Raw genomic sequence first — 17,315 nt, 5'->3', positions numbered from 1 at the left:
TAGTTGACACAGACCAGATATCATAACTGACATCATCATATACCTCCTCTTGTTACACAGCCATGGAGGAAGGTTGTAGATAGTTAACAACATAGGCCAGACACTATGTGAGATACTCATGTTACCAAATGCACTACTGGAGATGGCTTCTTTGCCGAGTGTCCCAGACTTTGCCAAAGTGCTTTTTATCGGCCGCTCGGCAAAGAGGCTATTTGTCGAGTGCTAGAGAGAAAGCACTCGGCAAACAACTAGCACTCGGCAAAGAGGTAGTTTGCCGAGTGCCGAGAACTCAGCAAACAATAACACTCGACAAAGACCAGGTTTGCCGAGTAACGGGCACTCGACAAACCAGAACACTCGGCAAAGGGCCACCGCCATTAATGGCCAGCAGCCGCCGTTAACGGCCGACAGCCGCCGTTAACCCTTTGCCGAGTGTCTTCTCCTGACACTCGGCAAAGCGGTGATTTGCCGAGTGTCATTTTTTGACACTCGGCAAACCATATTTTTTTCACTTTTGACCTCCAAACTTTTTCTGCAGCCCTCATACAATACCGGGTACTCCATGTTCCAATGTGGCACATTTCTTGGACTTTTTCTATATTTCTTTAATTTATTTCATTTAATTGAATTTTCTTGGATAATTCAAATTATAACTGCTAGTCATTCAAATAATGAAAAAATGAATGGAAAAATAATATTCATGTTATTTAGTATAATGTGAGGCCATATCCAGGAACAGACCACCAATTTCGAACATCTTGTTCATGAAACATAACCACGAACTTGCAGTCGAGTTGTTTTTAAATTCTATAAAAAGCAAACAAAGACCAAAAATCTTGAAACTTGTTGAGATGTCATGATATCATATGTGGAGGCTATGATAAAAAAATTGAGAAGGTTTTGCGCAAGTTGTCACGTACGATGCTTGCAAACCGAAGAATCTCCAAAGAATTTTCATGATTTCGTGAAGAGGCCAACGAGGTGGTAAGCATCATACATGACAAACTTGCGCGAAACCTCCTCAATTTTTTATCATAGCCTCCACATATGATATCATGACATCTCAACAAGTTTCAAGATTTTCGGTCTTCGTCTGCTTTTTATAGAATTTAAAAACAACTCGACCACAAGTTCATGGTCATGTTTCATGAACAAGATGTTCGAAATTGGTGGTCTGTTCCTGGATACGGCTCACATTATACTAAATAACATGAATATCATTTTTCCATTCATTTTTTTCATTATTCGAATGATTAGTAGTTATAATTTAAATTATCCAAGAAAATTCAATTAAATGAAATAAATTAAAGAAATAAAGAAAAAGTCTGAGAAATGTGCCACATTGGAACATGGATACCAGGTATTGTATGAGGACTGCAGAAAAAGTTTGGAGGTCAAAAGTGAAAAAATATGGTTTGCCGAGTGTTAAAAAATGACACTCGGCAAATCACCGCTTTGCCGAGTGTCAGGAGAAGACACTCGGCAAAGGGATTTTTTTTAAAAAAACTCTTTGTCGAGTGCCAGGCCGCGTGGCACTCGGTAAAGAATTAAAAAAAATAAAAAAAATACTTTGCCAAGTGAAGGGGGGATTTAACCCTGCCGGCCCAGCCGGCCCATACACACCGCGCACACGCACACACGCACGTAGGCACGCCCGCGCCAGCATTGCCACAACCGCCACCCACGCCAACGCTGTCGCTGCCCCCGCCCACATGAGCCTGTGCCAGCGCCACCGCTGCCCCCGCCCGCGCCCGCGCCGTGCCGTCAAAAGAGGAGGAGAAAGAGAGGAGGAGGAGAGGAGGAGAGGAGGAAGAAGGAGGAAGAAGGAGGAAGAGGAGGAGGAGGAAGAAGGAGGAAGGAGGAAGGAGGAAGAAGAAGGAGGAGGGGGCGCCCTGGCTGCCGTTGCCACGTCCCCGGCGCTTCCCTAATCGTCGCCTTGTCCACCGGCGCCCTGGCCCCTTCACCACCGCCACCCGACGACGCCCACTAGGTATGCCCTACCATCGTCATCGTCGTCATAGTATTACTAGTAGTTGCGGAAGTAGTAGTGGTAGAGTAGTAGTGGTGGTAGTCGTAGGAGTCATAGTAGTGGTTGTGACATTGTTATATATATATGGTTGGATATAATCTTGTGCATGTCGGCCATCGTGTTGTTCATATATATGTGCATGTCAGCCATCATGTCGTTGGTTTTCTTGCAGGTTTTAGAAACCTCACCGTCCAGGGGAGGTGCTGCCAAAATTTTGTATTGACAGTTTTATGTTTCTTTTTTTGCAGAGAAGAGCCCGTCGGAGTGGAGCCGGTGTACCTCGGTGACCCCGATCGCCATCCTCGCCGCTGCGGGTCCGCCTGCATCGTGTTGCCTCGCCACTGCACTGACCCGCCATGGCCCCAGTAGCCTGACTCCACCGCCACCCTAGGTATAACCCCTCTTTCCATATCATGGTCGTAGATCACGTAACCCAGTTAGGCGTCTCCCATTCGAAAGAGATACGATTGGAAATATACAGATATTTCCATATCTAAAACTGTATATGTTTTGAATTGTTCACGTTTTTTGGACAGCCCACGGATGTGTAGGTGGGGTTAGTTTCCATGGTCTGCTCTGATCTGAGACAAAGTTTCGGCATCATCTCCCTGTTGTTCTCCGAATACACACTCTCCCTGGCAGGACATGTATTTGGAGAACAGCGGGGAGGTGCTGCTAAAATTCTATCTTGGATAGGAGTAGAGCATGGAAACTAACCTCATCTACGAATCTGTGGGTGGGATTAGGACCTATCCTCACCTATTAGATAGTAGGAACGTCGTGTAGATGTAATTGATGTTTATATTACTCACCGCTATATATGTTAGAGGATGGAGGACCATGAGTGGATGTACACGGGCCGCGCAAGTTAGGGTCAGGTCACCAATGAATGGGTCGACAAGACTGATGCTTTCTTGGAATGGGCATTTGGCGTGGCTGCTAAAGGAGCGAGTAAAATTTGTTGTCCCTACAGCAAATGTGCAAATAGGAAAAGACAAACTAAGAAGGTCATGGGGGAACATCTTTGGAAGAATGGATTTACGGCAGACTATACTCAATGGGTCTACCATGGTGAAGCCGGTCGTATGAGAGAGGTGGTGGTGAGACCACACGTCGAGGATTATGATGCTAATGCTGGGTTAGCAGACATGTTAAATGACTATCATGAGGCATAGTTCGCTGAAGGACGTACAGAGGAGGCAAAGGTTTCTCAACTGGATGCCATTGGATGCATAATGGCATTAAAGTCCCAGTATAGCCTGAGTCGAGATGCCTTCGATGGTATGTTGACAGTTATTGGCAGCCTGCTTCCGGAGGGTCACCTTCTGCCAAAGAGCATGCACGAGTCACAGAAACTCCTTCATGCACTTAAGATGTCATATGAGTGAATATATGCTTGCCCAAAGGGGTGCGTCCTATTTAGGAAAGAATACGTGGAAGCAAAGTATTGTCCAAAGTGTAAATCCTCTAGATTCCCGGAGGTAGATTCTGGTGATGGCCAGAAGAGGCAGCTTGACATTCCCATGACAATCCTATGGCACCTTCCGTTCATACCAAGGATCTAATGGCTATACATGACTACGGAATCCGCTAAATAGATGACATGGCACAAAAATGGCAAATGATACAATCCTGATAGGATGGTACATGCATCTGATGGTGAAGCATGGACCCACTTTGATGGCATTCATCATGAGAAAGCTAAAGAGGCTCGTAATGTACGTGTTGCGCTGGAAATAGATGGGTTCAATCCTTATGGAATGATGGCCGCCCCATACACATGTTGGCCCGTGTTTGTTATCCCCCTCAATCCCCCCCCGGTGTATGATTTCAACAACAAAATGTATTATTGCCATTGATAATTCCTGGACACCCAGGGAATAATATGGGTGTGTTCATGGAGCCTGTGATTGATAAATTGGTCCATGATTGGGAGGAAGGGGTATGGACATACGACCGAGCTACAAAGAAAAACTTCAAAATGCATGTTTGGTACCACTACTCCCTACATGACTTCCTAGCGTATGGGATATTCTATGCCTGGTGTGTTCATGGGAAGTTCCCATACCCAGTATGCAAGGAAGGTCTAAGGTTCATTTGGTTGCATAAGGGTGGCAAGTATTCATTGTTCGACAAACATCACCAATTCCTCCCTCTTGACCATGCATTCAGATGAGACATCAAGAACTTTACGAAAGGTGTCATAGTGACAGACCCTGCACCACCGATAATGACTGGTGCCGTGGTTTGTGAATAGATAGATGGTCTCGGGGTCAATCTAGAAGGTGGTTTTGTGGGATATGGTGAGCAACATATGTGGACTCATAAGTCGGGCTTGACTCGGCTCCCCTATTTTGAAGACCTTCTCCTTCGACACAACATTGATGTAATGCACACTGAAAAGAATGTCGTTGAGGCACTTTGGGCAACAATCATGGACATTCCTGACAAGTCAAAGGACAACATTAAGGCTAGAGTGGATCTGGCAACATTATGCGATAGACCAAACCAACATATGAAGCCTCCTAGTCGCGGCGACATGGAGAAGGCCTAAGGCCGATTTTGTCTTGAGCAAGCCCCAAAGGAGGGAAGTACTAGAATGGATCCAGACATTAATGTTCCCTGATGGGTATGCAGCTAATCTAAGGAGGGGAGTGAACTTATCTACTATGTGAGTCTTAGGGATGAGGAGTCATGACTACCACATATGGATTGAGCGGCTTCTTCCGGTGATGGTTTGAGGCCATGTCCCTGAGCATGTCTGGCTAGTGCTGGCAGAGTTGAGCTATTTCTTTCGCTATCTTTGTGCCAAGGAGTTATCTCGGACCATGATTGCTGACTTGGAAAGAATGGCACCTGTGTTGCTTTATAAGTTAGAGAAGATCTTTCCACCTGGCTTCTTCAATCCGATGTAGCATTTGATTTTGCACCTCCCGTATGAGGCATGAATGGGGGGGGCGTGCAGGGCCATTGGTGCTATCCAATCGAGAGATGTCTAAAGGTTCTTTGAAAGAAATGTAGAAATAAATGCAAAATTGAGGCTTCCATTGCAGAGGCATACATTCTGGAGGAGGTGGAGAACTTCACAACAACATACTATGGTGACAACCTCCCTAACGTGTATAATCCACCCCCTTATTACAATGCTGGTGAAAATGAATCGAACCTCAGCCATTTGTGAGGGCAACTCGGAAGCGCAAGTGCATCGACCCCCAAGACCTTGAATCATGAAGAGTGGCACCATATCATGCTATACGTGTTGACCAACCTGGACAAAGTGGCGTCGTACATGTAGTAAGTTCTCAACAAACTTGTTAAATATGTCATCACTATTCTACATTCAACCCCCTTGTTTCTCATTGGTACAGGGAATTTCTTCATGAATTCTGGTGTCAATCAAGGGATCCTACCCCACAGCAGCTAGATACCCTTCTTAGACAGGGTGCGGGAAATGGAATGCCCGATTTCATTTCTTTGTTCAAACAGAAGGTACCATCCAATTTAGCTCGTACTTAGTTTGACATTCCAAGTTACTCGTACGTGCGAATAATATAACGATGTATCTTGCTTGAGCTTGTAGGGCCAGAGGGATGCGTCTATGTGTGCCGAGTTGAGACAGGTTGCCAATAGCTTTGCTTATAGGGTCAGATCATTTTTCGGTTATGACATGAATGGATATCGCTTTCGCACAACAAGTTACGAGCAGAGTCTGCCCAATCGAAGAACCACAAGTTCCGAAGTTTTTACGCCCGGCATTGATGAGGTCAAGTATTATGAAAGAATTGAAGAAATATATGAACTCAAGTTTCATGGTTCCAAACCTTTTAATCCCGTCATATTCAAATGCCATTGGTTTGATCCTACAGTAACAAGACGAACATATTCTAATCTTGGGCTAGTCGAAATTTGATAGGATTCCATCTTACCAGGAGATGATGTCTATATTGTGGCCCAATAGGCCATGCAAGTTTATTATCCCTCATATGCATGTCAAACCAAAAGGCATCTTAAGGGTTGGGATATTGTGCATAGGGTATCGCCACACGGTAAAGTGCCTCTCCCAAACGATGAAGATTACAACTTAGACCCAAACACATATGACGGAGAGTTCTTTCAAGAAGAGGGACTAGAAGGGAGGTTTGAGATAGACTTAACCGAAGCAATCGGGATGGAAGTAGACAATGAAACGGTTATTGAAGAGGACGCTAGAGATGAGGTGCAAAATGTGAAGGACTTACAAATGCTTGAGCGATTACATTTAGACAATGACAATGGCAACATTGCTCATTCGGATAGTGTTGATTATTTCAGCATGATTGATAGTGATGATGAGACTTATGATCTAGCTAATCCCGATCATGAAGATTATTTCTAATACATGTAATACTATGTTATTTTATAATTACATTTTGTTTATTTTGCATCTCTTTCTAAGTACTTCTTGTTTATCTATAATTATTGGTTTACTCTTTTTAATTGCAGGTGATTGAACAAAGATGGTGGGTGATGGGATGAGGAAGCTAGCATCCTTGTACGAAAGGACAACGACCGCTGCACCGGGGGAGAGTAGGAGGAGGAGCAGCCATAGGAGGGAGCCATCGCCTACCTCCCTGTCGTGTGAGGAGGAGGAGGAGGAGCAGGTGCCCCAGGAGGACGCTGAGGAGGCATAGGAGGATGCGCAGGAGGACGACGAGGATGAGGCGACAGCAAGGGGTTCTGCTTCCTCTAGTTTATCGAGTGTCTACTTGCGAGGTCCTGCGAGCCTCCCTCAGCGACCAATACCTCGTGAGAGATGCCCGTTGGGGAAAAGTAAGTAACTTTAGATGTTATCACTACTTTATATGATATGTTGAAAATCAAAATAGAAACTAATATTTTTTCTTAATCACTTGGGCAGGAACTGGACAATTGTGGTGAGCAGAGGTTGTCACACATGCCAAGTCAATGGCATCCTCGATCTTCTATGCAAGGAGCACTTCCCTGGCCTAGTTGAGTACGCCAGAGTGACGGGGCCGGCCTACTCGTTTGACCACTATGCCGCTGCCCCCGATGCTGTAGATCGAGACCGCAGGGTATTCAACAACAAGGCAGAGCGGGTGAAGCAAGAGTTGTGAGTAAGTCTTCCTCGCACTACATTGCTCAATACATCGCATTCATTGGACATTCTTGAAATAATGAATGGATACATTGTGTTTGTATGCAGGATTTCTTTAGATGCCAGGACAGACATGAGGCCAGGGCGGATGCGGTGGCTACCAAATGCTGCAAAAAACTCATTGTGGACATGCATTACAAGGCGCGCATCTAGGCCGTCGTAACTTACCATGGGACCGTCCTTGGAACGAAGGTCACCAAAAGGGATGCAAGAACCATGACGCTGACCTAGGACCAGTGCTTGTAGGTAAATATAGAACATTAATACTAATTCCTTTTGAGATCAAGTAGGCTTAATTTCATCTTCTGATATGTCATGTACTTGATGGCCTGTAGATGATTCCTTATTGGTGCGCCGCACATCCCTCATGCTGGGTACAGATGGTGGGCAAGTGGTGCTCATGCGAGTGGGAGGAGACTCACAACTTGTGCTGGGAACGGCGTTTGATGATGCCAGGAGTAGCACACCATCAAGGCAGCCGCAGCCTCAGCAGATACATAGAAACTTGGGTATGCGAATTCATTTATTTATTCTAACGCTCAATTCTGCATGATTTCTAATAATCTTGCTGTTTTTCTCGTAGTCGGCGTCACATGGTGGCTAGCCTTGCTCCATCTTCAAGGCATTTGCTATGGCCCACAAGGGCAAGGTGATGTCCGACGTCAACTACAACCCAGAGGATAGGCCCGAGGCGTACAGCAATGCGACCGTCCACAACCGCCTCAGTGAGTACACATCGATGGCAAGGGAGGTCCATGGGCTAGAGTACGATCCGAGCACTGAGGACCTTGATGGAGAAGACATCATGAGGGTGGGAGGAGGCAAGAAGCATGGGCGGTACTGGATTGGCGACGGCACAATTGACTCAGTTGCTACTCCCAGTCTCTCCTAGATTCAAGCAAGAAGCACGAGCACGAGCCCAGCCATATGACCTCGGTAGGACACTTCACACCACCGGGTGGAGGCACTCGAGGTTATTCCTGGTTTATTCATCATTCATTGGTTTTTTCATACCTTTCCTTTGCATTATTCTAACATTGGGGTGAATATATTGTAGGCCTAGCTAGAACAATTGAGGAGGATACGGGATCAGATGCAGGCGAAGATGGAGAGGGTGGAGGCCGAGCAGGAGGCTGAGTGGGAGGCCGAGCAGCAGAGGATGGTGGACATTCTTCAGTACATGCAAAGTCTTGGCGCCGCTACAGGTGTAGTTCCGCCACCTTCGCTATTCGCTCCACCTACACCTCCACCTCCTCACTATTCTACTCCTATGAGTATACATGTTTTAGTTTGTATGTTCATGCTTATGGTCAAACCTAGTGGAGTATGAAAGTTTTATTCATGTATGGTATCTATATTTATCTTGTCTCACACATGCAATCTCTTCTCCTTTGTGCAGAATCAATCGGTGGCATCGAATGATGCTCATGCTTCAGCAAATCCTTCACCAAATCAGTCTCATTGCCCATCTTGGTGATGATACTTGTGGTTGTTAATGGTACTTCTATTTGCAATTGTGGTTGTAGATGATGGAACACTTGGATTAGTTGTGAACTTATTTGTGATATATTGTGAGACATGTGACGTTTGTGATATATATGTGACGTTTGTGATATATATGTGGTGTTGGTGATATATATGTGTTGTTGAAGATATATATGTGATGTTGGTGATGTGTGTTATATATATCTTCTGTTTGTTTGGATGGGATGTAAAAAACAAATAAAAAGGTTGTTTTCAGTCACTTTGCCGAGTGCAATGGCCATGAAACTTGGCAAAGTCACTACTTGGGATCATGCTTTGTAGAGTGCAAAGGCCATTGCACTCGGCAAACATCACAGATTTGTCGAGTGCCATGGGCAAGGCACTCGGCAAAGGTCGCCTATTTGCCGAGTGTCTTGCCGGTGGCACTTGGCACAGTGCCCACCTTTGTCGAGTGCCTGAGTCAACGGTGCTTGGCAAAGCGGCGACCTTTGCCGAGTGCTTGACCTTGACATGGTGGCGCTCACCGTCACGGTGACTTTTCTTTGCCGAGTGTCAGATTAGCACTCGGCAAAGGCTTTGCTGAGTGTCCGATAAAGTGCACTCGGCAAAGAGGTCTTTGCCGATAAACTATTTACCGAGCGCCCTTTTCCGAGTGTATATCGGCCTTTGCCGAGTGCTTGAGGCACTCAGCAAAGAAGCTGAATCCGATAGTGATGGGTTCATGCCATCCGTGTTGAGTGCAAACTAAAGATTCCTTGGCTCATCAGCAAAAGTTTGAATCTTGAAATCAATGACCCACCACTAAATACCATCTTGTCAGTGTTTTGAAGCACTGACTAGTAAATTTCTAGTTTGCGTGTCTAACCCGGATGGCTATCCTCAGAGGACACAAGGATTTATACTAGTTCGGGTGGAACGTACCTACGTCTAGTCTGCTACTGCTCGTGTTACTAGCACTTGGTTTGTAGTAGGTGTTACAAAAACGCGAGAGAGGGAGAAGGCCCTAAGTCTCTGGTGAGAAGAGTGAGTCTGGGTGAGCTCTTTGTCTACTATCGAGTGCCTAAGCCTTCAGCCGCTCATATGTGTTAAATGTGTCAGAATACCCCCCCCCCCCTTCGTGGGGTGCCCTACTTCCCCTTTTATAGATGAAAAGGAAGATGCAGGTTACATCGGAGAGAGAGAGAGAGAAAGAAACAAGGAGAGGAAGCCTTTCAGGATTGCAATGTCTTCCATCTCCTTTACGTGGGTCCCACTGGCCCTATAGATGACGATGGGGATGACTCCATGTCATGGCCCTATTCGTCACTCACGCCGTACGTGGGCATCGTTAGCCGGTCATGGCACTCCATCCCTTCCCAACGGATGGTATGGCTCGCTGATGTCTCCGCTTGAGGCCATACGGGGAGTAGGTAGCACAGTGCTAGCATGCTCGATGCTTTTGACGACGTGCGTCCTTAGATGTGGCCCGTCATGGCCTCAGGTCATGTCAAGATGCGCCTGCTCCCCTTCTGGCGTTAGAAGTTTGACCCTAGACTCAAACTTTTAGACCCATAGTGGTCGGGGGCAGTACAGACCTCCATCAGGCAAGGGGGAGCCCGCGCCCTCAGGGGTCGAGCGAGGCGAAGCCTGTGCCCTCGATGTTGGATGAGGCGAATCCCATGCCTTAGTGTCAGGCAAGATGGAGCCCACACTCTCAGTATCGGGCAAGGCGAATTCCGCACCCTCGGGGTCAGACATGATGAGGCTATCGCCTGAGGGGTTAGGGGAGACAGAGCTCGAGCCCTTAGGGTTGCATGACCTAGATCCTGTATCCTTTAGGTCAAGCAAGACGAAGCCCGTGCCCTTGGGGCCAAGCGAGACCAAGATATGTTCTTGACCATCTGATGTGCACCACTTTGCCCTTAGAGCTACTAGGGTCTATGAGGACCTCCTTGATTCCCTCCACGAGCTCAAAGGATCTGGCCAACCACTTGGAGTCAGGTGCCTCCTCGACAGTCCCTTACTTGATGACCGCGAGCTCCTTGGAGGCAATGATTGCTGAGTCATGCTCGCAGCACTCAACATCCACGCAGGAAGGTGGTGCCGATGGTGATGACCCCACGTGAGCCTCGCACCTTGAACTTTAGGTAGGTGTAGATGGGGACGACCATGAACTTCATGTAGCATGGTCATCCTAGGATGGCATGGTAGGTCCTATGGAATCCAACCACATCGAAGGTGAGTGTCTCTATCTTGTGGTTGGTCTGATCCCCAAAGGTGATGAGCAGATTGATCTGCCCGAGCGATACGGCTTGCTTCCCTAGCACGATGCCATGGAAAGGTGCCCCGATCAATCGGATGCGCAACTGGCCAATGCCCATGGCATCGAGTGTCTCGATGTACATGATGTTGAGGTCGATGCCTCCATCCATTAGCACCTTGGTGAGGTGCTTCGTGCCGATGATCGGGGTGACCACGAGTAGATACCTCCAATGCTGTGGGATGCTATAAGGGTGGTTGGATTGGTCAAAGGTGATGGCAGACTCCGACCACCTGAGGAAAGATGGCGTGGCCAGTTCAGTCATGTAGACCTCGTGGCATGCAGTCTTTTGGTGGGGCTTGGAGTTGTAGGCCGCTGTCCCTCCGAAGATCATGAGGTAGCTACCGGGGTTAGAAAGCTACCATCCTTCCCCTTGGCATCTTCTACTGCTGGCTCAGGCTTCTTTCTCTGGTTCCCCTTATCGGAGCCACCAGATAGGAATCGCTTCATGAGGGTGCAGTCCTTGTACAGATGTTTGATGGGGAAGGCGTGGTTCGGGCATGGCTCCTCAAGCAGCTTCTCAAAGTGGTCTAGAGCATTCTAGGTAGGTGCTCGGGCACCTTTCTGCTCGGCAGCAGCCACGAGCGAGCCCCTATGCTGTTGCTTGTTCTTCTTCTTGTTTGGATGGTTAGAGGGGCCCTTGCTGACATCCTCGTCCCACCTTGCTTTGCCTGTGGAGTGATCAAAAATTGCTCCAACCGACTACTCGCTTGAGGTGTGGGTAGTCATGATGTCGAGGTGCTCCTTGGTAGGGATGAAAACGATCAAAAATGGTTGAAAATGGTATTACAATATAGAAAACGAAAGTGGTCGATTCAGGATATTTCTACATTTTAGCAATTAAAGAGTACAAAAAATGGTTGTGAAACCAATTGAAAATGACAAATTTTTATGTTTGGCAAAATTCGGAAACGATATCATAATATAGAAAATGGTATCATAATATAGAAAACGAAAGCGGTCAGTTCGGAATATTTCTATACCGTTTTCATCCCTACTCCTTGGTGGTCCAAGGGCCCTTATGTCCTAGCTTGTGGACCAAGGACTCATAGGTGGTCCTAGATAGGAAGGCTTCAATGATGTCGGCGTTGACGACATTAGGTAACTCATTGCATTGCCTAGAGAAGCACTGGATGTACTCACGGAGAGTCTCTCCAAACTTCTATCGGCAATTTGTCAAATCCTAGGGGTTTCCAGGGCGTGTGTAGGTGCCCTAGAAGTTTCCCACAAACATCTTCTTTAAGTCTACCCAACTTTGAATCTGGTTGGAACAAGGGGAGGTTGCGGATAATTAAGTAATCACTATCTGCGCCACCGGCTTGACAAGCAAGCTGGTAGTCCTTGAGCCCCAAGCTGGGGTTCATCTCCTTAGAGTACTTCAGGACATTGGTCGGTGGTCGATACCACAGTGGGAAAGCCACATTGAGGATGTGCTGGCCAAAAGTCTGGGCCCCGGTAGGTCGGGGCTTAGGCTCTAGTCTTCACCGCTGTTGTAGCGTTCACTACAACAAGGATGGTAGCCTCAGCCAACCTCGTCTCTCTTGTCACCCCATCCACGCCTATGAGCATCAAGGGTGTTGCATGCATCACGGTTGGGGCCAAGACGCTCATGCACTAGGACCATTGCAAGTCCCCCGCCGTCACGTGGTGCCTTGTGGATGGACACGTCCTGGCCATGTCATCCTGAAGACACGTGCTGGCTGGCATCAAGCTCGCATCACCAAGACAGTGAGCTTTCCACCTATTGCACTGCTACTCACTCGAGCAGCGTGCGGATCTCGCGGTGGGCCAATGGTCTTCGGGTGTCATAGGCTCTAAGAGCCTTCAAACTAGGGCCATCACAGTAGCTATGTTATGACTTGCTTGAGTGAAGTGAGGGAGGCCTCTATTGTCCTCGACAATCCTCCGGTTCATGTCGTGGGTGATGGCGCATGCATGGCCACCATCCCCGTGATGCTTGATCTCACGTTTGAGCTCCGCGCAATCCTACTCTAGCTGGAGGCGTGCATCTTCAAGCTCCTGATGTCGCACCCTTAGTTGTTCCACCTGCATGCGGGGAAGGGCCCCCACATCTTCTTCGACTTCATCATCAAAGTCGTTCGGTGGGGTAGCCCCTCCCTCATGGATGCTTTTGACACGTCCTTCGAGGGTACTTGCCATAAAACATTATCATGAGGGGTGATGGCTCCCCCTACTGGAGTCAGAGTCAAAGATTGACTCTGAATCTCCTGTGAGAAGGTCATGGAAAGACTCCACGACATAATTGGACATTCCCATGAATTCATCATCCATGAATCTCCCATGACCAACGGCCCTCGCGGCATTGCGCAGACCGAACGGGAACACTATCGAGGCATCCCGGGTGAGATATTCTAGGGAGAGCGGCTCCCCTCCGGCAAGCTATGTCATGACATTGGCGAAGGAGAAGGTGAGGCAATGCACATCCTCCTAGGATGGTCAAGGTCCTAGGAAGGCATCGAGCTAACGCTCTAGTCTCCTGTCATCAAAGCCGAGGAGTTGGTCGCTCCCGAGGACACCGAGCTCTGATGTGTGTAGTTGTAGCTCCTTGAAGGCTTTGATGGTTGCATCGAGGCCGGTGGAGTGAGGAGGTTGGACAGGGGCAGGAGCTTGTGCTAGCTCTCCCTCCATGGTGACGATGAAGTCCAGGCTCCCGAAGCACATGTGCGAGCCTAGGACCCAGCTAACGCTGTGGCTAGCCATCCGTGGCCTGTTGTGGATGATGAGACATGTAAAAGGCCCCTACATAGCACGCCAACTATTAGTGTTTTGAATCATCGGCTAGTAAATTTCTAGTTTACGCATCTGACCCGAATGGCTATGCTCCGAGGACACAAGGATTTATACTAGTTTGGGTAGAATGTCCCTACGTCTAGTCTGCTGCTTGTGTTACTGGCACTTGTTTTGTAGTAGGGGTTACAAACAGGCAAGAGAGGGACAAGGTCCCAAGTCTTTGGGGAAAATAGTGAGTCTGGTTGAGCTTTTTGTCTACTATTGAGTGCCTCAGCCTTTAGCCTCTTAGATGTGTCAGATGTGTCAGAATACCCCCTCTGTGGGGTGCCCTTCTCCCCCTTTTATAGATGAAGGCGAAGATGTAGGTTACATCAGAGAGAGAGAAAGAGATGAGGATAGGAAGGCTTCTAGGATTGCAATGTCTTTCATCTTCTTTACATGGGTCCCGCTGGCCCTGTAGATGACGACAGGGATGGCTCCATGTTGTGGCCCTGTTTGTCACTAACAATGTACATGGGTGTCGTTAGCCGATCATAGCGCTCCATCCCATCCCAATGGATGGTATGGCTCGCTAACGTCTCTGCCTGAGGCCATATGGGGAGTAGGTAGCATAGTGCTGGCATGCCAATGATGTTGGCGACATGCATCCTTAGACGTGGCCCATCGTGGCCGAAGGTCATATCAAGACGTGCCTACTCCCCTTCTAGCATCAAAAGTTTGACCCTAGACTCGTACTTTCAGACCCATAGTGGTTGGGGCTGGTACTGACCTATGTTGGCCAAGGGTGAGCACGTGCCCTTGGGGGTCGGGTGAGATAGAGTTTGTGCTCTTAGGATCAGGTGAGGCGGAGTCCATGCCCTTGAGGTCAGATGTGACAGGGCTCTCGCCTGAGGGGTCAGGCATGACGGGGCTCCCGCTCGAGGGGTCAGGCGAGACAAAGCCCACACCCTTAGGGTCAGGTGACCCAGATCCCATATCCTTAATGTCATGCAAGATGGAGCCCATGCCCCTAGGGCTAGGTGAGACCAAGATACGCTCTTGACCATCCGAGGGAGTTAGCATTCACAACCATTAGCTTCCTTCTTTCGTGTATCCCTGATACTGATACCCGACACATCTACTAGGTGCTATTTGTAATCATCAACCATAGGAGAAGCAATTTTCTTGGCCTCATATGTAGTCCTAGGTATTTGATTCCCCCATGGAAGCATATCTCCGAGCACTTCTAGCAATTCTCTGAAGCCCTTGTTAGTACAGTGATGTGCCACCTTTAGTTGGAGAAGCTTTAGTGAAGCGGACAACTTAGTATACCTCTCATTACAACTCAGATAGAGTGGTGTCTTCATATCTTCCAACAGCTGCTTCAGCTTCTTAAACTCCGAACCAGTGTACTTATCAAAGCCAAAGGCATCACGCACCATCTCCTCTAGATTCTCAGCCATAGGGATAGGGCTGGCAGCAATCTCTGCTACATTATCATCACATAGTTCCTCATAGCCAAAGGGTGCTTCCTCATTACCAAAGGGCGCTTCCTCATTACCACCAGCACAAGTTTCATGAAGTCCTTCCTCACCATCTCGCTCATTGACACCTTCTTCTCCATGTTTGTTCCAACATCTATAGTCATCCATGAATCCTCAAAGAATTAGGTGGGCATTGACTGACAACTGATTCGAGTATTGCTTCTCATTCTTACAACCAACACTTGGGCACAACATAGATGACTTATGTCCATTCCTCATGTCCACCTCTGCAATAGCTAGGAAATATTTCAATCCTTCCAAGTACTCATTACAAGTACGGTTCTAAAGATACATCCAATGGCCTCGATCCTCCATAGTCTACAAAAGAAGATTGAAAATGTAAGAATATAAGCAAATTCATCAATGCTTTAGTAATAAAAATCACATTTTTCCAATAAACTTAGTTCACATTGCAAGTTTTACACAAGCAAATTCATCACAATTTCACACAAGCTCATAAAAGTTCTTGCTTAGCACACCATAGTTCACAAAGAATCACACGCCGGGGGCTAGGGAGGAGAGTTGAGCATGCCAGTGATCCCCTATAGCTTGACATGGCAAAGCATAGTCAGAGCACACCTGATCAAGTACACTGTAGAAAGGAATGAGTTAGAGTCAGACTCGAGCTCAACCACAGCCATGGCAGTTCAATGGACATAGAACGGCGATGTAGTGGTGCTTTGGCCGATACAGCATGGTAGAGGTTAGTCGAAGGGCTTACGTAGCATCAGCAGCTCACTACGATGTCAATGTGCTGCTTGGTTGAACCAACGATGAGGCGGAGCTAGATGGCCGACGATGATGGCGCATGCGGCGGCATGAACTAGTGGCAAGGTCACTGTTCCAGCATGACCTGCAAGTTAGCGGTAAAAGAATGGAACCGATGAGCATCATGGAGTTGCAGGAGAGCTAAAACAATAAACAAGATCACTAGAGGAGCGCCAGAACAAGCTAGCCACGGTGAGCTACCCATGGTGGCCATGGTGACACAGCCATAGCGGCAACGAATGCTGAAGGCGATTGTGGTGGCGGGAAGTGGCTACAGTGGTTTTGAGGAGGACCACAAGAACTAGGTAGAGCTAGGAGCATGGGAAATTGGGAGAAGATGGAACAACGGTGATGAATTTCACCATCGAGCGGCGTGGCAGTGCTTCGGTAGAGAAGAGGGAAAGAGAGGAGCATCGGCGGCTCAAGCTTACCTATAGTTTGAGAAGGCGGCGTGGCCCTACAGCCGCCCACCACCGCCCATTGCAACAGCGTGCCCCTCGGTTTGCCGCTTGCCAAAGCAGCGTGCCCCTCCGGCCATCGCCTGCGCGCCTCAAAGCAGCAAGCCTACACCCCACATGACAACGATTGGCGCCGCCCACATGAGAGGCGCGCGACAACGACCACTGCCCGCTATTTTCCATACGCGCCAAGTACGCAAGCCACTCCCTTTGCCCGTTAGCATGTGCCAATGGCTAAGTACATAGGCAAAGTACTACAGCGTGTTATTAATAGACGTCTGTAGCAAGGTTGGACCAAATTAAATATATATCCACCTCTGTCTCCCTCTGCCTCTACCTCACTCTATCTGCCTCACTTCTTCTCGCTGCCTTCCTCCATCGCCACCGCCAAGCTCTCTATCCCTTTTCCCAGCTCGAGACATGATGTCTCATTCACGGAGTCATCTGGAGGTGGATGGGTGAGGAGAAAGCTTCAAGGTGTCCATAGCACCCGCATTGTCTCTGAGCACAACGTTGTTCCAGATCTAGTTGGTGAGCTCAGTGGGTTCCTGTTGATCCCTTGCCCGAATTGTGGTCTTGCTCGGGTGGTGGAGGGGTGGACCAAGAAGGATGGTGACAACCATGGCTAACTCTACTTCAAGTGTGCTAGGAATAGGGTGAGTTCTTTGTAGTGTTATCCCCCCCCCCCAATTTGCATCATTAGGGTTCTAATTTGTGGCTATTTTCAGTTTCCTAAGCTATGTGGTTACTATCGATTTGAAAAGGAGTACTTCTACTAGTTGAAGGATCATGGCAACATAATTGTTCACCCTTCGAATTGGGTAGAGCTGCTGGATGAAGAAGGTTC

This window comes from Miscanthus floridulus, chromosome 14 (assembly GCF_019320115.1).
Source record: "Miscanthus floridulus cultivar M001 chromosome 14, ASM1932011v1, whole genome shotgun sequence".
NCBI classification, from domain to species: Eukaryota; Viridiplantae; Streptophyta; class Magnoliopsida; order Poales; family Poaceae; genus Miscanthus; species Miscanthus floridulus.
This window is presented reverse-complemented; position numbering follows the sequence as displayed.